Source organism: Phalacrocorax aristotelis, chromosome W, assembly GCF_949628215.1.
Source record: "Phalacrocorax aristotelis chromosome W, bGulAri2.1, whole genome shotgun sequence".
Lineage (NCBI taxonomy): Eukaryota > Metazoa > Chordata > Aves > Suliformes > Phalacrocoracidae > Phalacrocorax > Phalacrocorax aristotelis.
The window spans coordinates 20,104,208-20,126,232 of NC_134310.1; the positions used below are offsets into that span (position 1 = coordinate 20,104,208).

At 49.6% G+C, this 22,025-nt stretch overlaps 1 long non-coding RNA gene across 1 annotated transcript; it reads right to left on the reverse strand.

Moving 5' to 3' along the window:
- Window positions 1-3,917: 3,917 nt before the first annotated feature.
- On the reverse strand, window positions 3,918-17,902 carry LOC142049584 (uncharacterized). The gene is made up of 3 exons (XR_012657765.1): window positions 17,847-17,902; window positions 12,225-12,341; window positions 3,918-3,954 (listed from the first exon to the last, which is right to left on the reverse strand). It is a non-coding gene; the product is annotated as an uncharacterized LOC142049584 (long non-coding RNA).
- Window positions 17,903-22,025: the final 4,123 nt, after the last annotated feature.

Genomic DNA, 22,025 nt, shown 5'->3' on the forward strand with positions numbered 1-22,025 from the left:
ACTCTCTTAGCTGTGCCCCCTCCCCTCCCGGCTTCTTGTGCACCCGGCAGAGCATGGGAAGCTAAAAGGGTCCTTGACTAGTATAAGCACTACCTAGCAACAACAAAAACATCGGTGTCTTATCAACATTGTTTTCGTACTAACTCCAAAGCACAGTGCTATACCAGGTACAGTGAAGAAAATTAACTCTATCCCAGCTAAAACCAGGACAGGAAGCTGGTGGAGGAGCTTGCCACGCCACTCTCCATCGATTGACAGGGGAGGTCCCAGATGACTGGAGGCTTGCCGAAGTGACGCCCATCTATAAGAAGGGCCAGAAGGAGGATCAAGGGAACTACAGGCCTGTCAGCCTGACATTGGTACCAGGGAAGATCATGGAGCGATACATCCTCAGTGAGCTCACCAGGCAAGTGCAGGACAACCAGGGGGTCAGGCCCAGCCAGCATGGCTTCATGAAGGGCAGGTCCTGCCTGACCAACCTGATCTCCTTCTATGACCAGGTGACCCGCCTAGTGGATGAGGGAAAGGCTGTGCATGTTATCTACCTGGATTTTAGCAAAGCCTTTGACACTGTCTCCCACAGCATCCTGCTAGAGAAGCTGGCGGCTCATGGCTTGGATGAGTGTACTCTTCGCTGGGTAAAAAAAACTGGCTGGATGGCCGAGCCCAAAGAGTTGTGGTGAATGGAGCTAAACTCAGTTGGTGGCTGGTCACGGGCAGTGTTCCCCAGGGCTCAGTGTTGCGGTCAGTCTTGTTTATCAATGATCTGGATGAGGGGATCGAGTGCACCCTCAGTAAGTTTGCAGATGACACCAAGTTGGGCGGGAGTGTTGATCTGCTCGAGGGTAGGAAGGCTCTACAGAGGGACCTGGACAGGCTGGATCAATGGGCCGAGGCCAATTGTATGAGGTTTAAGAAGGCCAAGTGCCGGGTCCTGCACTTTGGTCACAACAACCCCATGCAACGCTTCAGGTTTGGGGTAGAGTGGCAGGAAAGCTGCCTGGCGGAGAAGGACCTGGGGGTGCTGGTTGACAGCCGGCTGAACATAAGCCAGCAGTGTGCCCAGGTGGCCGAGAAGGCCAACGGCATCCTGGCTTGTATCAGGATTAGTGTGGCCAGAAGGAGTAGGGAAGTGATCGTACCCCTGTACTCGGCACTGGCGAGGTCACACCTTAAATACTGTGTTCAGTTTTAGGACCCTCACTGCAAGAAGGACATTGAGGTGCTGGAGCATGTACAAAGATGGGCACCGAAGCTGGTGAAGGGTCTGGAGAGCAGGTCTTATGTGGAAAGGTTGAGGGAACTGAGGTTGTTTAGTCTGGAGAAGAGGAGGCTGAGGGGAGACCTTATCCCTCTCTACAACTACCTGAAAGGAGGTTGTAGCAAGGCGGGTGTTAGTCTCTTCTCCCAAGTTACTAGCGACAGACTGAGAGGAAAGGGTTTCAAGCTGCATCAGGGGAGGTTTAGATTGGATAGTTGGAAAAATTTCTTTACTGAAAGAGTGGTCAGGCATTGGAACAGGCTGCCCAGAGAAGTGGTGGAGTCACCATCCCTAAGGTGTTCAAAAAACATGTCGACATGGCATTTCCAGGCATGGTTTAGTAGACATGGTATTGTTGGGTTGACGGTTGGACTTGATGATCTTAGAGGTCTTTTCCAACCTTAATGATTCTGTGATTCTAAGTTATGCTGTGCAAGCAGACCAGGTTGCTCAGGGGTTTGTTATTCACACCTTAAAAACCTCTGAGGATGGAGGCTCCGTGGCATCACTGCACCACCTGCCCTCCCCATGTTGTGGTTTAGCCAGTAACTCAGCCCCACACAGTCACTCGCTCACTACCCCACCAGTGGGACAGGGGAGACAATCAGAAGGGTAATGCTCGTGGGTTGAGGTAAGAACAGTTTAACAATTAAAATTTTAAAAACAAAACAACAAAAATGCAAGGGAAAGGAGAACAATGAGAGGCGTGAAACCCAGGGGTGGTGGAATGAACCACCGAACCAAACCGCACATGACACAGCCGCTCACTGCCTGCCGACACGCCTTCCTGAGCCACAAGTGCCCCCATTAATATACTGGTCATGGTGTCACATGGTATGGAATGAAGATCCCATTGGCCAATTGGGGTCAGCTGCCCTGGCCATGGGCCCGCCCCTCCCAGCCTCCTGCCAACATGGCAGAGCGCGGGAAGCTGGAAAAGTCCCTGACCACCACAGGCACTACAGTGAAGAGAATTAACCCCTTCTCAGCCAAAACCAGCACATTCTCCACCCCTTATTCCATACCATTTACACCATGCCCAGGTCCCATACCATCCAATACAACCATACCAACTGCCACCCCTCCCCTTCCTATCCTTTAACATAATACACAGACATCATTCCCTTAGTTTATGGACCTTCCCTATAAAATGTCCATAAAAATGTCCATTGAATTCACCCAGTCCATGACTCTGGGCTCCATCTGTCATATCAGTCTTTCAGGGTGGGAGAGATGGTGTGTGCGGCATTGGGTTGCTGCATACTAAGTTAGTCATCGTTCCATCACTGCTGCACTTTGCTTGTTTCATCAAAGTTTCTCTTCCATGGATTGTGAGGTTTGTACTATGATATCATTGATACAACACAGAGATGACACACAATATCATATAGCAGTTCTCATCGTGCCACTCAGTTCATTGGCTGTTTTTGCCCAAAATAAATCCCCTTGAGGCACACACCGGACTCCTCCATCCTTCCGCATCACCCACCAAGTGCACCCAGGTCCTCGAGCAAAAGCAACTCCACAAATGGGTCTGCCTTTGCCGGAGGCAGGAATAACCCAGCCTGTTTTCCCCAGCATATTTTTTATGTGCACTACAGGGACTTTATCGCCTTCCACAGTGCATAAATGTTCTGATCGTACAGGGCCAGCTCAATTGGCAGATCCCCTAGTGTTGACCAACCAGGTAGCTTTTGCTAAATGTGTATCCCAGTGCCTGAATGTTCCACCACACATTTCTCTCAGCGTAGTTTTTAACAGTCCATTGTACCGTTCAATTATTCCAGAGGCTGGTGCGTGAACAGGGGATGTGATGCACCCACTCAATGCCATGCGCTTTGGCCCAGCTGTCTATGAGAGTATTTCGGAAACGAGTCCTGTTGTCTGACTCACTTCTCTCTGGGGTGCCATGTTGCCACATGACTTGTTTTTTGAGAGCCAGGTGGTTGCTTCCACCATTGTAAGCACATCGCGCTTGCCTTGGCGGGTTTGTTGGAGCGTGATAGAGTCAATCTGCCAGGCCTGCCCATATTTATATTTCAGCCATCATCCCCCATACCACAAAGGCTTTACCCGCTTCGCTTGCTTGATTGCAGGGCATGTTTCACATTCGTGGATAGCCTGACGTCGTGGTTTAGCCCCAGTCAGCAACCAAGCACCACGCAGCTCACCCCCCCGGTGGGATAGGGGAGTGAATCGGAAGAGTAAAAGTTAGCAACTCATGTTTTGAGATAAAGACAGTTTAATAGGTAAAGCAAAAGCTGCACGCAGAAGCAAAGCAAAACAAGGATTTCATTCACTACTTCCCATGGGCAGGCAGGTGTTCAGCCATCTCGAGGAAAGCAGGGCTCCATCACGCATAACAGTTACTTGGGAAGACAAAAGCCATTACTACAAACGTTACCACCTTCCATCTTCTTCCCCCAGCTTTATATACTGAGCATGATGTCATATGGTAAGGAATATCCCATTCGTCAGTTTGGGTCCGCTGTCCAGGCTGTGCCCCCTCCCAGTTTCTCGTGCACCCGGCAGAGCACAGGGAGCTGAAAAAGTCCTTGACCAGTGTAAGTGCTACTTAGCAACAACTAAAACATCTCCACATTATCATCACTGTTCCCAGCAAAAAACAAAACATAGCCCCATACTAGCTATTACAAAGAAGTTTAACTCTATCCCAGCTGAAACCAGGACACCTGTACAATAGCGTCCATGGTCAAGTCCACCCCTCGATCACGAGCCCACCTGTATGTTGCATCTCTCCCTTGATGGCCTGAGGTGTCATGGGCCCACCGAGCTAGAAATAGTTCACCCTTATGTTGCCAGTCCAGATCCACCTCAGCCACTTCAGTCTTGGCAGCCTGATCTACCTGCTGGTTGTTCCGATGTTCTTCAGTGGCCCGGCTCTTGGGGTCGTGAGCATCCACATGACGTACTTTCACAACCAGGGTCTCTATCCGATCAGCAATATCTTGCCACAATGTGGCGGCTCAGATGGGTTTGCCTCAGCACTGCCAGTTGTTCTGCTTCCATTGCTGTAAGCACCCACACAGGGCATTTGCCACCATCCAGGAATCAGTACAGAGACAGAGCACTGGCCACTTTTCCCATTTGGCAGTGTCTAAGGCCAGCTGGATGGCCTTTACCTCTGCAAACTGGCACGATTCACCTTCTCCTTCAGCAGTTTCTGCGACTTGTCACATAGGAATCCATATAGCAGCCTTCCATATCGGATGCTCTCCCACCAGATGACAGGACCCATCAGTGAACAGGGCATACTGCTTCTTTTTTTCTGGCAGTTTGTTATACAGTGGGGCTTCTTCAGCATGTGTCACCTCCTCCTCTGGTGATAATCCAAAATCTTTGCCTTCTGGCCTGTCCATAATCAATTCCAAGATTCCTGGGTGACTAGGGTTTCCTATCCGAGCCTGCTGGGTGATTATGCAACCCATTTACTCCATGTAGCATCAGGTGCATGATGTGTAGAGGGGAATCTTTCCTTTGAACATTCTGCCCAGCACCAGAATTTGGGGCACCAGGAGGAGCTATGCTTCAGTACCAACCACTTGTGATGCAGCTCAAACCCCTTCATGAGAGGCCAATATCTCTTTTTCAGTTGGAGTATAGTGCGCTTCAGACTCTGTATACCCGACTCCAAAACCCTAGGGGATGACCTCGACTCTCCCCAGGCGCTTTCTGCCAGAGGATCCAGGTAGGGCCATTCTACTCGGCTGCAGTGTAGAAAATAGTTTTTATAACTTGTTCTGCCCGGACTGGCCCAAAGTCTACTGCATGAACTATTTCATGTTTAATCTGGTCAAAGTCTTATCATTGTTCTTCTGGGTCACTTGATAGAGATGGCTTACGATCAGACAGTAATCTGGAATATGCATTCTCCTAAAACCCACAACGCCCAAGAAAGCTTGTATTTCCTTTTTGCTAGTTGGTGGAGACATGGCTGCTATTTTGTTGATCACATCCATTGGGATCTGAGGACGTCCATCTTATTGTTTTAACCCTATGAACGTAAACTCTTCCATGGGTTCACTGACCTTACTTTGTTTTATGGCAAAACCAGCTTTCAGAAGGATTTGGACTATTTTCTCTCCTTTCTCAAAAACTTCTTCCCATGTGTTGCCACACACGATGATGTCATCAATGTTTTGAAGGTGTTCCAGAGATTCTCCCTGTTCCAGTACAGTCTGAATCAGTCCATGTTAAATGGCAGGACTGTGTTTCCACCCCTGGGCCAGTCACTTCCAGATCTATCTGGAATCTTGGGCTTAACGGTAAGGAAGAGGCCAATGATAGTTTTGGCTAACCTATTTGTTCTGACCAATACTGCCTGTGTTCTGCTGAACCTGGCTGTATTTGTAATGGGATGCCAAGGCATTCAGTTTGTGTCCAGTTTACCAAGATGCAATTTGGTGGATATGGGTGGAAAGAAGATCTGTTTCTGCTGCAGAGAACTCCATCTCGCTAAATGCACAGAACAAGAGACTGTACTGAAGCTATACCACATGAAGGCATGCAACGCTTCTCACCTTCTTCTCAAGAAGGTTCTCTCTGCTCTTTGAGCCATGAGAGCTCTCACCACCACAGTCTGCTTGGTAGCAGCTGTCCTGCATTGCTTACAGATTGTTGCAGCAAGAAGATCCTGCATAGATGAATCTCAGCTTGAAGGCCAAGGTCACACATTGGAGCCTGATGATCCTGCCTCACCTGTGCTGCCTCCCTCCTATTCTGCAACTGTTGGGGATTAGCCAGTAACTCAGCCCCACACAGCTGCTCACTCCCTCCCCCACCAGCAGGATGGGGGAGAGAATCAGAAGGGTAAAAGTGGGAAAGGTCATGGGTTGAGATAAGAACACCTTAATAATTAAAATAAAACAACAACAAAAACACAATGGAAAGGAAAACCACAAGAGCGACAAAACCCAGAACAGGGAGAAGGGGGAATGAACAACCGAAACAAACACCACATGACACAACCACCCACCACCAACCACCAACCAAGCAGACCCAACAACACCACTCCCCAAGCCACAACCACCACCACACAACATTGCACAACAACTGCCCCGGTTAATATACTCATCATGGCATCACATGGTATGGAATGCATATCCCATTGGCCAGTTTGGGTCAGCTCTCTTGGCTGTGGCCCCGCCCCTCCCAGCCTCTTGCCCACATGGCAGAGTATGGGAAGCTGGAAAGGTCCCTGACTACTACAGGTGCTACAGTGAAGAGAATTAACTCCATCCTAGCCAAAACCAGCACTGAAAATAGATAGCATGAGCCAGAGATAATTTAGCAAGTGCAGCAGCACCTGTGTAAGATTGATGTAACTTTGGAATCCAGTGCAGATGTAAAAGCTACTATCAACAGAGGGCAGTGATTTACAGGAAGGGGCAGCTTTCTGCACAGCAATGGTGTGAACTTACTACAGCTGCAATTTGATAAGTACTCTCAAAAGCAAAGCCATACAAAATGCATTTGCAAATGCACCTTTTAATATAGGCAACAGGAATGAGAGCCATGCGAGTATGAGAGCAGGAGGGCTGTAAAGACATCATTTCCTTCCTAAAGGCAGCACACGCAAAAGAACCAGATGCTCAACCAGAATAATAACAGTGATGCTGAGGACAGTTCTCACTCATCCAGGAATCACTTGGTGAAAGAAAGATATATCTCCATTACTGGAAGAATGTGGATCATTTACAGAGCCTAATGAGACAAACGGGTCAGCATAAATGTGCTGCTGTCTGATCCCTAGGCAGTCTCTAATCCAGCCACGTCATGGAATGAGACATGGCTTTCACTCAAACCTAAGAACTTAATTTCTTCAAATGTCTTGAGTGACACCGTGTGCCACTACCCTGGAAGCGAAGCCCTCCCTGGGGAGTTGCTTCTTTCTTTCAGCATGCTGAAGCTGGGGCCATGAAAGCATTTTCTTTAGCACCATCCCTTCATGATCCTTTGCCTCCTTTGACCTATACAAAAGACAAATTCTAGTCTCCTCCCTGTGCTAAGATAACTTGCATAGTTTTGCTGTAGGTGTGTTTCTGTTTTTTCTTTGCTGGGCTTTTGGCTGACTGATGGTTGCTTGACTTTGGAAGACGGGGGTGAAGATCTGGCTCAAGAATCCCAGTTCTGACATTATCCGTGAGGAAGCTTCTGGAGTTGGAAGCTTTAAATAGGTTCCCGCAAAAGCAATTAATTACCTGAGACTTGCATATGGAGTTGCAGAAGAGAGGACACTAAAGTGCACTGCTTAATATTGAACTTGGGGCAACCACTTCTGAAGCAGCTTGAACACCCCTTCATATGCTGCCAATATCTCTTTTTCAGTTGGAGTATAATATGCTTCGGACCCTCTGTATCCCTGACTCCAAAATCCTAGGGGTCGACCTTGGGTTTCCACTGGCGCTTTATGCCAGAGGCTCCAGGTAGGGCCATTCTCCCCAGCTGCGGTGTACAGGCCTTTTTTTACATCTTGTCCTGCCTGGACTGGCCCAAGAGCTACTGCATGAACTATTTCCTGTTCATTCTCGTCAAAGGCTTGTCATTGCTCAGGTCCCCATTTGAAATCAATCTTTTTCCAGGTCACTTGATAGAGAGGGCTTACGATCATACTGTAGTGTGGAATATGCATTCTCCAAAAACCCACAATGCCCAAGAAAGCTTGAGTTTCCTTTTTGCTAGTTGGTGGAGACGTGGCTGCTATTTTGTTGATCACATCCATTGGGATCTGACAACAACCATCTTGCCATTTGATTCCTAAGAACTGGATCAGTTGTGTGGGTCCCTTCACCTTACTTTGGTTTATGGCAAAACCAGCTTTCAGGAGCATTTGGACTATTTTCTCTCCTTTCTCAAAAACTTCTTCTGATGTGTTGCCCCACACAATGATGTCATCAATGTATTGAAGGTGTTGTGGAGCTTCTCCCTGTTCCAGTACAGTCTGAATCAGTCCATGGCAAATGGTAGGACTGTGTTTCCACCCCTGGGGCAGTCAATTAAAGGTGTACTGGACACCCCTCCATTTGAAAGCAAACTGTGGCCTGCACTCTGCTGCCAGAGGGATTGAGAAGAATGCATTAGCAATATCAGTTGTGGCATACCACTTGGCTGCCTTTGACTCCAGTTCGTACTGATGTTTCTACCATGTCTGGCACCGCAGTAGTCAACGATGGAGTGACTTCATTCAGGCCACGACAGTCTACTGTTGGCCTCCACTCTCCATTAGACTTCGGCACGGGCCATATGGGACTGTTAAAGGGTGAGGGGCTCTTACTGGTCACTCCTTCGCTCTCAGGTCAAAGAATAAACTCATGGAAGGGAATCACAGAATCTCGGTTGGTGTTATATTGCCACCGGTGTACTGTTGCTGTGGCGATCGGCACCTGTTGTTCTTTGACCTTCAGCAACCCCACAACAGAAGGGTCCTTTGAGAGGCCAGGCAAGGTAGACAGCTGTTTAATTCTCTTTGTCTCTAAGGCAGCTATACCAAAAGCCCACTTGTACCCTTTTGGGTCCTTGAAATACCCTCTCCTGCGGTTGTCTATGCCAAGGATGCATGGAGCCTCTGGGCCAGTCCACAGCGGGGTGCTTTTGCCACTCATTACCGGCTCACTTCGGCCTCCAATATAGTCAGCTCTTGGGATCCCCCTGTCACTCTAGCAATAGTCATGAAATCTACCTCTATGTAGTTTGATGTTATGAAGGTACACTGTGCACCACTGTCTACTAAAGCTTTATACTCCTGTGGGACTGATGTGCCTGGCCATCAGATCCACACAGTCCAGTAAAGGCAGTTGTCACTTTCCTCCACCTGGCTGGAGGCAGGGCCCCTCTAGTCCTCACCATAGTATTTGCTACTCAATTCTTGTAAACACAAATCAAAATTTGCCCTGTTAAGGTCAAACATAAAATCAGTGCTCCTACTCTTCTGTCTGGGGAACTGCTCACTGGAAACTGGAACAGCAACTTTCCTGGAAGAACCACCCTTAAGTGTTTGTTTTCCCTTGCAGCTCACATACCAGTGTCACACTGGTGAAACCTTAGAGTGGCATCTGGTGTGTATCCTCTCTCTTGAGCAAAGGGACACTTACTCCTAATGGCTGAGATACTGGTCCATACAGGTGGGGACTAGGACATAGCTTCTTTGAGTTGCTGGACCTCCTGGGACAGTTTCTCCACAGCCAAGATGAAGGAGGAAGAGACACGTGCTTTGGATTCCCAGAGTCTGTCAATCACATCCCCCACCATTGGTGCCTCTTCATCTTTTCAGGCCAGTTATGCCAGTGAGATTACATGCTGTTCTCCGTACAAACATCTGCCACATGGGTCATGTGCACACTGGGCTTCACCCAGATCTTTGGACAACTGTTGATCGTCCAGGTCACCATAAATCACCTCAAGTACAGCTACTTCCCTCAGGTACTAGATACCTTTCTCCATGGCACCCCATTTTCCTGGGCGATATGTAACATCTGCCTTGAAGGGATACCTTCCTTTCACACCAGACCAGAGTTGCCTCCATAGGCTGGGGCTGCTGCAGATCACCCTGGGCTGCTCTATCTTCTATCCAGGTGGACTCTGGGGTGCTCTCGCTGAACAGCATCCCGCACGTGAATAACACCTCTCTCTTCTGGGCCAGCTGCTCCGTAATCTTATCTGTAATTTTGGGCTTAACGGTAAAGAAGAGGCCAATGATAGTTTTGGATAACCTATTTGTTCTGACCAATATTGCCTGTGTTCTGCTGAACCTGGCTGTATTTGTAACGGGATGTCGAGGCATTCAGTTTGTGTCCAGTTTACCAAGATGCAATTTGGTGGATATGGGTGGAAAGAAGATCTGTTTCTGCTGCAAAGAACTCCATCTTGCTAAATGCACAGAACAAGAGACTGTAATGAAGCTATACCACATGAAGGCATGCAATGCTTCTCACCTTCTTCTCAGGAAGGTTCTCTCTGCTCTTTGGGCCATGAGAGCTCTCACCACCACAGTCTGCTTGGTAGCAGCTGTCCTGCATTGCTTACAGATTATTGCAGCAAGAAGATCCTGCATAGATGAATCTCAGCTTGAAGGCCAAGGTCACACTTTGGATCCTGATGGTTCTGACTCACCTGTGCTGCCTCCCTCCTATTCTGCAACTGTTGGGGTTTAGCCAGCAACTCAGCCCCACACAGCTGCTCACTCCCTCCCACACCAGCAGGATGGGGGAGAGAATCAGAAGGGTAAAAGTGAAAGAAACAATGGGTTGAGATAAGAACACCTTAATAATTAAAATAAAACCACTAGTAGTAAAATGAAAAGGATAATAACAAGATAGGAAAAAGCCAGAACAGGATGAAGAAAAAATCAACAACCAAAACACACACCACCCCACAATACTGCATATCAACTGCCCCAGTCAATATATCTTCATCATGGCATCACATGGTATGGAGTGAACATCCCATTGGCCAGTCGGGGTCGGCCCCCTGGCTCTGGCCCCGCCCATCCCAGCCTATTGCCCAAGTGGCAGAGCACAGGAAGCTGGAAATGTCCCTGACCACCACAGGCACTACAGTGAAGGGAATTAACCCCTCTTCAGCCAAAACCAACACAGATGCTGAGGACTTTTCTCACTGATGCAGGAATCACTTGGGGAAAGAAAGATATATCACCATTACTGGAAGTATGTGGATCATTTACGCAGGCTAATGAGAAAAACAGGTCAGTGTGGATGAATATAAATTATTTTCCTAGAGAGTAAGGGTCTAACCAAAGGGGACTGACTTAGAAACAACAATCGTGAAGTTACTGACCAACTGGAATATCATAAAAAAGGATTAGTAAAACTGCATAAATCAGCGAAGCAAATTGCATCAGAAAACTAAACTCAAAAATGTATGAAAGGGTTTTTATTTCTTTGGCTACTTTTATTCAGCATTCTGACAAACACTGCTTGTAAATGTGCTGCTGTTGGATCCCTAGGCAGTCGCTAAACCAGCCATGTCATGGAATGAGACATGTTTTTCACTCAAAGCTAAGTACTTAATTTCTTCAGATGTCTTGAGTGACACCATGTGCCACTACCCTAGAAGCGAAGCCCTCCCTGGGGAGTTGCTTCTTTCTTTCAGCATGCTGAAGCCGGGGCCATGATAGCATTTTCTTTAGCACCATCCCTTCAAGATCCTTTGCCTCCTTTGACCTATACAAAAACCAAATTCTAGTCTCCTCCCTGTGCTAAGATAACTTGCATAGTTTTGCTGTAGGTGTGTTTCTGTTTTTTCTTCGCTGGGCTTTTGGCTGACTGATGGTTGCTTGGCTTTGGAAGATAGGGGAGAAGATCTGGCTCAAGACTCTGTCGTGGTTCAGCCTCAGCTGGCAACTGAACACCACGCAGCCGCTCGCTCACCCCCCCCACCCCTGTGGGATGGGGAAGAGAATCGGACGAGCAAAAGAACTTGTGGGTTGAGATAATCACAGTTTAATGATTACAATAAAATGATGATGATAAATGATTATGATAATAATGACAATAATGTTAATATAAAAAAAGGGAAAAGGAAGGAAAGGGAAAACAGGAAAAAAAAAAACCCAGAAACACGAACGATACAGCCGCTCACCACCTGCCGACCGACGCTGCCCGTCCCCGAGCCGCGATTGCTCCCTCCCTCTCCCGGCCAGCCCCTCCCAGGTAGCATACTGGGCATGACGTTACATGATATGGAATATCCCTTTGGTCAGTTTGAATCCGCTCTCTTAGCTGTGCCCCCTCCCCTCCCAGCTTCTTGTGCACCCAGCAGAGCATGGGAGGCTAGACATGTCCTTGACTAGTATAAGCGCTACCCAGCAACAGCCTAAACATCTGTGTGTTATCTCAACAGGTTTTTTTTCCATGCTAATTTCAAAGCACAGCACTATACCAGCTAGAGTGAAGAAAATTAACTCTATCTCAGCTGAAACCATGACAGTATCCACCCCTTATTCCATATCATTGACGTCATGCTCAGGTCCCATACTATTCAGTACAAATTCAATAATCCCTATCCATCTTCTCATCCTTTAACAATATATATATATCTCTCTCTCTGTAGCTGTACGCTTCTACGGGAGAACTTATCTTGGGCCGCATATCTCCAGGACACAGGGCTCTACCCACCCTGGGGACAGTGATGCACAGACATCAATATGATGGATACAAAATGTCCGTTCATTTAGCTGCGTCACACGCTTATATAGCTCTTGCGCTTCCTGTTCCTGCCACTCCTATGGGGAGGAGTCTATCTTTCCGTCACATCCCGTGATCTTCCGGTCGCCGATCCCTGTCTATTCCCCTACATCTCCCCCTCCCCATGCTACTAAAAGTTCTACAAAGCTACTTGCATAAGCGGATACATATTGCGGTCAGGTCTATATTCATGTAACTCTCGCAGGCGCTCTTCGATTTGTCTTATAACACAGCATAACAATGGCAGCCCACAAGTAACCATGGTTACTACACACAACAAGATCCCCCCAATTATTACTATCCAGTCCCAGTTCATATCTCTCTTTTGCTGCCCATTCCTAGTGTCACTCTCGTTGCAATATTGCTTGCGATCTTGTCAAGGAGCTCATTTCTTTTCCCAATGGTACGGCTAGCATGAGGATCCATGTCAGCAGACCCTACAAAGAGACAACTCAGAAAGGGATTATTCATTGTACATCCTTGCACAGTTCTGCTTTCACACACTTTGCAGGCACCCACTCTATGCACCCTTCATTCTCAACCGCAGCATAGCCCCTCCCCAGGCATCTCAGTTTCCATCCTCTCTCCCATTGCTCGCTGCCTGGGAACCTTACTCGTACCTGCGGATAGCGCTCGCCTGCTTGAGCTTTGCCAAAGTGCTTCTCCACTGCTGTAACTTGCTCCTGCCCGCGTATAAAATGATTAAGCGAATATAATGCACGCATTAAAATAGTTTGCTGAGCTGCTATGGGTATAGCTCCCTTATACCTCTCCCCCTCCCCAAGCTGTATTATTTTTGCTTTCAAGGTGCAATGAGCGCGTTCAACTATTGCCTGCCCTGTGCTATTGTAAGCAATGCCGTGTTTTAATACAATATTCCAACCTTTACACCATTCTTCGGTACTTCGAGCCCAAAAGCATGGTCCATTGTCTGTTTTTATCTCGGTGGGCTTTCCAAGCCACGCCATTACCGTGGTCCAATGCACAGTCAAGTGCGTTGCGGTCTGCTTCCGATGTTGAGTAACCATGATGACTCCACTATATGTATCAACTGTAATTGCCAGGTGCCTTCCGGGGGCCAACTGTGGACATTCAGTAAAGTCAGTCTGCCAGATAGCATTTGCTTCCAGTCCTTGAGGGTTGACTCCTGCCTCCCACAATGGCGAGTGCTGACAGTAAGGACAGGTGGCTAGTACTTCTCTTGCTGCTCTTATTGAGATGCCACACTCCTTTGCCAAGGCTTTAGCACCCAGGTGCAGTTGTTCATGCAGTTTCTTTGCCTCCGCCAATGTCCAGACTCCCGCGGCTGCCTCCTCAGCCATGCGATTCCCCTCAATCAGTGGTCCAGGCCCCGTCTGATGACTGCGAATGTGAATTACTGTCACAGTTGCTCCTCGCTGTGATAAAGCAACCTCTAGCATCAAGGCAATTTCCGTGTGTGGTACACCCTCTCGTTTCATGGACATGACTAATTTATACACGTATAAAGAGGCCGTGCACACATTTATATGCCGATCTATATCCTTTCGCAGGGCCATCTCTAGCGCTTTCACCTCCAGGCACTGCACACTTTTACCCTGCTCCTCATACGTCTGGCGCATCCAACTATTGTCTTTTTTCCACACTACCGCCGCTCTGTTCGTCTTCGAGGAAGCGTCTGTGAAATATGTTGGTCCTGGGTGAGGGGTATCCAAAACTCTACTATCCACACTCAGATACACCACTTTGGCTGTCTCGGCCCACCTCTGTACCGTGCCTGTGACGATTTTTCCTGGGTATGAGTATACTGCCAATTGTATATCCTCTTCACTCTCTACCACCTTCCGCCATTTCTCCCCATTCCACGGCACTGTCAGCTTATCTGGCTCCTTCCCAAAGATTCCCTTGCTTTCCCGTCGCAGACGCCAAATCATTTCCCCGGCTACCTTGACTTTTGTGGAGAATGCATCCTTGGGAACCTTCTGATATACCCATCGCAGTGGCTTTTCTTCCCCTGTCCGTATTTCATATAGCAATCCTAATCCTCCACTGGCGGTCAGAATCCAACCTGCAATTAATTCCTCCTGGGGGTCCCACCGCCATACTCCTTCCTTTTGCATTCGACGTTCTATCATCTGCAACTGCTGGACTGCCTCAGGGTCTAAACTCCTGGGCTCCCATGGGTCGGTCCCTTTCAGCAACGCATAGAAAGGTTGCATCTCCTCACCGGTGACACGCACGAATGTCCGCAACCACTGCAGTGCTCCTACCAGCTTCTGTACATCGTGTAAATTTTTAACCTTAGGTGTAAGTTTAATAGGCTGAGCTTGTATGGAATCCCCTTGTATTCTAGCACCCAGAAAGCCACACACTGGTCCTCGCTGTACCTTTGCCTCAGCTACCTTGAGGCCCTGTCCCTCAAGGCCCCTTTGGGTGTCTGAAAAGACTTGTTCACACAACGCCTCGGTGGGCGCAGCTATGAGGACGTCATCCATGTAGTGGATCACGTAGATTCTCTCCTGATACTGCTGCCTTACTTGCTGCAATGCAGAAGCCACATACCTCTGGCAGATCGCTGGAGAATTTTTCATCCCCTGCGGAAGTACTGTCCACTGCCATCTACTACCTGGTTCTGCGCAGTTCACCGTGGGCAGAGTAAAGGCAAATCTCTTTCTATCATCTGGATGTAGCGGAATACTGAAGAAGCAGTCTTTGATATCTAAAACAATGACTCGCCATCCTTTCGGGACAGCACTCAGATCTGGTAGGCCGGGTTGGAGAGGCCCCATGTCCTCCATTTGCTGATTTACTGCTCTAAGGTCATGCAGCATCCTCCATTGGTTTTTATCTTTCTTTTTTATAGCAAATATAGGGGTGTTCCACGGGCTCATCGAGGGCTCTAGGTGCCCTGCTTCGTGCTCTCGTTTTACTATAGCTCTTACAGCCTCTGTTTTCTCTGTTGTCAGGGGCCACTGCTCCACCCAGACAGGCTGTTTGGTTTTCCACACTAACTTGTGGTGACGAAGTCCCTCTGAAGCAGTGGCCCTTATGCTAAATTCCCAGGTATATCCGTGCCGGGCAACTCGGCTCTTGCGGGGTAATCATCACCGCCGCCATGGGTCTCTCGTTACAGCCTATGACCAAGGCCACGCGGGGGCTGTAACCTGCAAATCTTGCTGGTTCTGCTCCCCTGCCTGAAGTTTCAATCCCCCTTGGCCCGCTATGGTGGGCCAAGCTCCTGGCGCTGGCACCATGATGGGGGCCATTTGACTCACAGGAGGCGCGAATCCCCCTCGCTTCGCCCTCCTTTGGCCGTTTCCCGGCTTCGTAGTTGGACAATCTCTTGCCAGGTGTCCTGGCTTCCCACACGCCCAGCACCTCCCTACTGGGCGCGCTCCTCCTCCATTACGTCCTCCCCTTTCCCCTAGCGGGCACCCAGCTTTAAAGTGCCCTTGCCGTCCACACAAGTGACATCTCGGCCCCACCCCGGCCACTTGCACCATCACCCTTTCTTCGCTTCCACAGTCAGGGTTCTGGCAGATGTGCGCTCCCGCACCGCCATGCTGATTCAATGCCTCCTGGCACTAGACATGCCTTATGGTTTGACCGAATGAAGCCCCCACCGCCAGGGTGCGTAGGATATCTTGTGTTTGCGGATTTGCTTGATTTTGGAGGCAATCCATAAGGACTGCATCCTTGGCTGCTGGTGGCAATTCTGATTCTATAATAGCCTTCTGCAACCTGTCACAAAACGTTGTAAATGGCTCTGCTAGTCCTTGCTGTATCTTTTGCCAAGGTTCTGCTTTTTTCTCATACCTGCCCACTTCGCTATACGCTTTGCGGGAACTCTCCGTTACCGCTTGCAGCTCCCTGCCCCTCCTCCAGGAGCTATCCGGACAGGGAATACCCCGGGCATCTCTATCCTTACTCCATCGAGGCTACAATCTCTGGCTATCAGCCGCCAATTAGGTAACTCGACTGACTGTCGATGGGGCGCCCCCTTCGTTAAGAGTCCTGTCTGCCGCCGAGTTACTTCCCGTAGTGCGCGCATAGCCTGCTGCAGCTGCCGCAGCACTTCCTCCGCTGACCCATTGGAGCTGCAGCGCTTCGGACCTCCCCTTTTGGCGGTCCCTCTCCTCCCTCCTTCTGATTGGTCCTCCGAGTCCCTGCTGCCTTATGCCTCTTCTTTGCGCGCTGCAGGCAAGCTGCCCCCTCTTCCCACATGTGGGCGTCGGTTTCTCCCCCAATTTCTGATTCGCTGCTACTCGAGCTTGTTCTATACCCCCCCTGTCCTCCCCTCCAGGCACTCCAATCCCCCTCCTCGTCCGACTCCCATCTCAAGGGTTGCCCCGGGAGCCAGTCTCGAGGGTCGGGCAGAGGGCGGCACCGTTGCCGGCGCTGCTTCCGGCACTGATCATCTTTCTCCTTCCGCTCCGTCACTCCCGGTGCGTCCGCTGCCACGTCACCCTCCCCGCGCGCAGGTACCCGCGCCTGTGCCAAATCGTCCCGGGGTATGCAGGGGGGCATTCCAAAGGTCCTGCTGGCTCAACAGGGGACACCGCCGCTTCCCGATCCACCTCCTTGGGAGCCTCAGACTGAGTCGCTGGCCAGGCTACTCCGTCCGAACTCTCCCCTTCTTCCCCACCCCCCGCGATGCTTGCCCCTGTCTGTGTCCCCACTGCCCATCCTGGGTCTATTTCCGGGCTACTGTCGCCTGTAGCACCGTGCAGGCACCGCCGCGCCTGCCGCCACGTCTCCTGATCATCCCGAGCTTTCAATAGTAACCGGTGTATCTTTCCCCAGAGCTGTATGTACTGGGGTTTTCCCATCATAGCCCTTTCGGCTAACTCCTCTTTAATTCTCACCCACTTATCCTTATTAAATATGTCTGCGGGACTTCGTATGAGCCCCTGCGTAATCATCCATTGGATGGCCTTTGAGGTAGGCGCCTTCGATATCGAAGTACCATATTCCTTCCCCAATCCCTTCAGTACCTTTACGACTGAATCCATGGCGCGCCCGCCGTCCTGCGGCTCCCCGTCCCGCCCCTGCGTGCCCCAAGCTATCTTTTCCCCCCGGCGAACTTGCCATGTCGCCCCGCCGATCACGTCGGGGTCACCACTTGTAGCTGTACGTTTCTACGGGAGAACTTATCTTGGGCCGCATATCTCCGGGACACAGGGCTCTACCCACCCTGGGGACAGTGATGCACAGACATCAATATGATGGATATAAAATGTCCATTTATTTAGCTGCGTCACACGCTTATATAGCTCTTGCGCTTCCTGTTCCTGCCACTCCTATGGGGAGGAGTCTATCTTTCCGTCACATCCCGTGAACTTCCGGTCGCCGATCCCTGTCTATTCCCCTACATCTCTCTATACAGATTTTAATTTATCATTCCACTAGTCTATGGAACACCCCTGTAGAATGCCTGTGAAATGTCCATTGAGTTCATTTAGTCCATGACTTTGGATTTCATCTCTTGTAATGGTCCTTCAGCGAGGCAGTGTGCGTGGGGTCAGATTGTTGCATGTCAGTCCTTGTTCCATCACCGCTGCACTGGTAGTTCTTGTTCTCTCACTGCTGCACTTTGCCTGGTTCCATTGAAGGTTCATTCGCTATTATTATTAATTGGGAGATTCCCACCATGATAACATTCCATTGATGCAACCATAGTAGTGATGACATACAACATCATATAGCAATTAACAGCATATTATTCAGTTCATTGGCTGTTTTCACCCAAAATTAAATCCCCCTGAGGTACACACCGGACTCCTCCATCCTCCCGCATCACCCACCAAGTGCACCCAGGTCCTCGAGCAAACGCAATCCCACGAGTGGGTTTGCCTCTGCTGGAAGCAGGAATAACCCAGACTGTCTTGCCCAGCATATTTTTTATGTGCACTACAGGGACTCTATCCCCTTCCACAGTACGTAAGGATTCTGATTGGGCAGGGCCAGCTCGCCTGGCAGATCCCCTCATGTTGACTAACCAGGTGGCTTTTGCTAAATGTGTATCCCAGTGTTTAGATGTTCCACCCCCCATTGCTCTCAGTGTCATCTTTAATAGTCCATTGTATCTTTCGATTTTCCCAGAGGCTGGTGCGTGATAGGGGATGTGATACACCCACTCAATGCCGTGCTCTTTGGCCCAGGTGTCTATGAGGCTATTTCGGAAATGAGAACCATTGTCTGACTCACTTCTCGCTGGGGTGCCATGTCGCCACAGCACTTGTTTTTCGAGACCCAGGATAGTGTTCCGGGCAGTGGCGTGGGGGACAGGATATGTTTCCAGCCAGCCGGTGGTTGCTTCTACCATTGTAAGCACATGGCGCTTGCCTTGGCGGGTCTGTGGGAGTGTGATATAGTCAATTTGCCAGGCCTCCCCATATTTATATTTCAGCCATCGTCCCCCATACCACAGAGACTTTACCCACTTCGCTTGCTTGATTGCAGCACATGTTTCACATTTGTGGATAACCTGTGCAGTAACGTCCATGGTCAAGTCCACCCCTCGATCACGAGCCCACCTGTATGTTGCATCTCTCCCTTGAGGGCCTGAGGTGTCGTGGGCCCACCGAGCTAGAAATAGTTCACCCTTATGTTGCCAGTCCAGACCCACCTCAGCCACTTCAGTCTTGGCAGCCTGATCTACCTGCTGGTTGTTTCGATGTTCTTCAGTGGCTCGACTCTTGGGGACGTGAGCATCCACATGATGTACCTTTACAAACAGGTTCTCTACCCGGGCAGCAATATCTTGCCACAATGTGGCAGCCCAGATGGGTTTGCCTCTGCGCTGTCAGTTGCTTTGCTTCCATTGCTGTAAGCACCCCCACAGGGCATTTGCCACCATCCAGGAGTCAGTATAGAGATAGAGCACTGGCCACTTTTCCCATTCAGCAATGTCTAAGGCCAGCTGGATGGCCTTTACCTCTGCAAACTGGCTCGATTCACCTTCTCCTTCAGCTGTTTCTGCTACTTGTCGTGTAGGACTCCATACAGCAGCCTTCCATCTCCGGTGCTTTCCCACAAGGCGACAGGACCCATCAGTAAACAGGGCATACTGCTTCTCCTTTTCTGGCAGTGTGTTATACAGTGGGGCTTCTTCAGCACGTGTCACCTCCTCCTCTGGTGATATTCCAAAGTCTTTGCCTTCTGGCCAGTCCATAATCACTTCCAAGATTCCTGGGCGACTGGGGTTTCCTACTCGAGCCTGCTGGGTGATCAGTGCAACCCATTTACTCCGCGTAGCATCAGTTGCATGGTGTGTGGAGGGGACGTTCCCTCTGAACATCCAGCCCAGCACTGGCAGTCGGGGTGCCAGGAGCAACTGTGCCTCAGTACCAACCACTTCTGAAGCAGCTCGGACCCCTTCATATGCTGCCAATATCTCTTTTTCAGTTGGAGTATAGCGGGCTTCGGACCCTCTGTATCCCCGACTCCAAAACCCTAGGGGTCGACCTCGGGTCTCCCCATGTGCTTTCTGCCAGAGGCTCCAGGTAGGGCCATTCTCCCCGGCTGCAGTGTAGAGCACATTTTTTATATCTTGTCCTGCCCGGACTGGCCCAAGAGCTACTGCATGGACTATTTCTCGTTTAATCTGTTCAAAGGCTTGTCGTTGTTCAGGGCCCCATTTGAAATCATTCTTTTTCCGGGTCACTTGATAGAGAGGGCTTACGATCAGACTGTAGTGTGGATTATGCATTCTCCAGAAACCTACAATGCCCAAGAAAGCTTGTGTTTCCTTTTTGCTGGTTGGTGGAGACATGGCTGCTATTTTGTTGATCGCATCCATGGGGATCTGACGACGACCATCTTGCCATTTTATTCCCAAGAACTGGATTTCTCGTGCAGGTCCCTTAACTTTACTTTGTTTTATGGCGAAACCAGCTTTCAGGAGGATTTGAACTATTTCCTTTCCTTTCTCAAAAACTTCTTCTGCTGTATTGCCCCACACAATGATGTCATCAATGTATTTTAGGTGTTTGGGAGCTCCACCTTGTTCCAAAGCATTATGGATCAGTCCACGGCAAATGGAAGGGCTGTGTTTCCACCCCTGGGGCAGTCGATTCCAGGTGTACTGGACACCCCTCCAAGTAAAAGCAAACTGTGGCCTGCACTCTGCTGCCAGAGGGATTGAGAAGAATGCATTAGTGATATCAATTGTGGCATACCACTTGGCTGCCTTGGACTCCAGTTCATATTGAAGTTCTAGCATGTCCGTCACAGCATCACTCAATGGTGGAGTGACTTCATGCAGGCCACGATAGTCTACTGTTAGTCTCCACTCTCCATTAGACTTCTGGACTGGCCATATGGGACTGTTAAAGGGTGAGTGGGTTTTACTGATGACTCCTTGGCTCTCCAGTCAACGAATGAGCCCGTGGATGGGGATCAGAGAGTCTCTGTTGGTGCGATATTGCCGCCGGTGCACTGTTGTGGTGGCGATCGGCACCTGTTGTTCTTTGACCTTCAGCAACCCTACAACAGAAGGGTCCTTCGAGAGACCGGGCAAGGTAGACAGCTGTTTAATTTCTGCCGTCTCCAAGGCGGCTACACCAAAAGCCCACTTGTAACCTTTTGGGTCCTTGAAATACCCTCTCCTGAGATAGTCTATGCCAAGGATGCATGGAGCCTCTGGGCCAGTCACAATAGTGTGCTTTTGCCACTCATTCCCGGTGAGGCTCACTTCGGCCTCCAATACAGTTAGCTCTTGGGATCCCCTTGTCACTCCAGCAATGCTGATGGGTTCTGCCCCTATATAGTTTGATGGCATTAAGGTACACTGTGCGCTGGTGTCCACTAAAGCTTTATACTCCTGTGGGTCAGATGTGCCAGGCCATCGGATCCACACAGTCCAGTAAACCCGGTTATCCCTTTCTTCCACCTGGCTGGAGGCAGGGCCCCCTAGTCCTGATCATAGTATTCATCACTCACTTCCTATAAATATGAATCACGGGTGTCTCTGTTAAGATCAGTCAGGACATCAGCAGTTCTGCTCCTCTGTCTGGAGAATTGCTTACGGGAAACTGGAGCAGCAGCTCTCCTGGAGAAACTCCCCTGTGTAATTGTTCTCCCTTGCAGCTCACGTACCCGTGCCTCTAAGGCTGAGGTAGGTTTTCCATCCCACTTCTTCATGTCCTCTCCGTGATCACGCAGGTAAAACCATAGGGTGCCCCGTCGTGTCTATCCCTTCTCTTGATCCAAGGGACGATTACTCCTAATGGCTGAGATACTGATCCGTACTGGTGGGGAGTAGGACATATCTTCTTTGAGTTGCTGGAACTCTCGGGACAGTTTCTCCACCGCAGAGATGAGCGAGGAAGAGGGATTTGTTTCGTAATCCCAGAGTCTATCAATCACCTCTGCCACCGTTGGTGTCTCGTCATCTTTCCAGGACATCACTGCCAATGAGTTTGCATACGAGGATGGTGCACTCCGTACAAACTTCCGCCACATGGGTCGTGTGCACTTGGCTTCATCTGGATCTTTGGAGGACCGTTGATCGTCCAGGTCACCATAAACCACCTCAAGCATGGCTAATTCCCTTAGGTGCT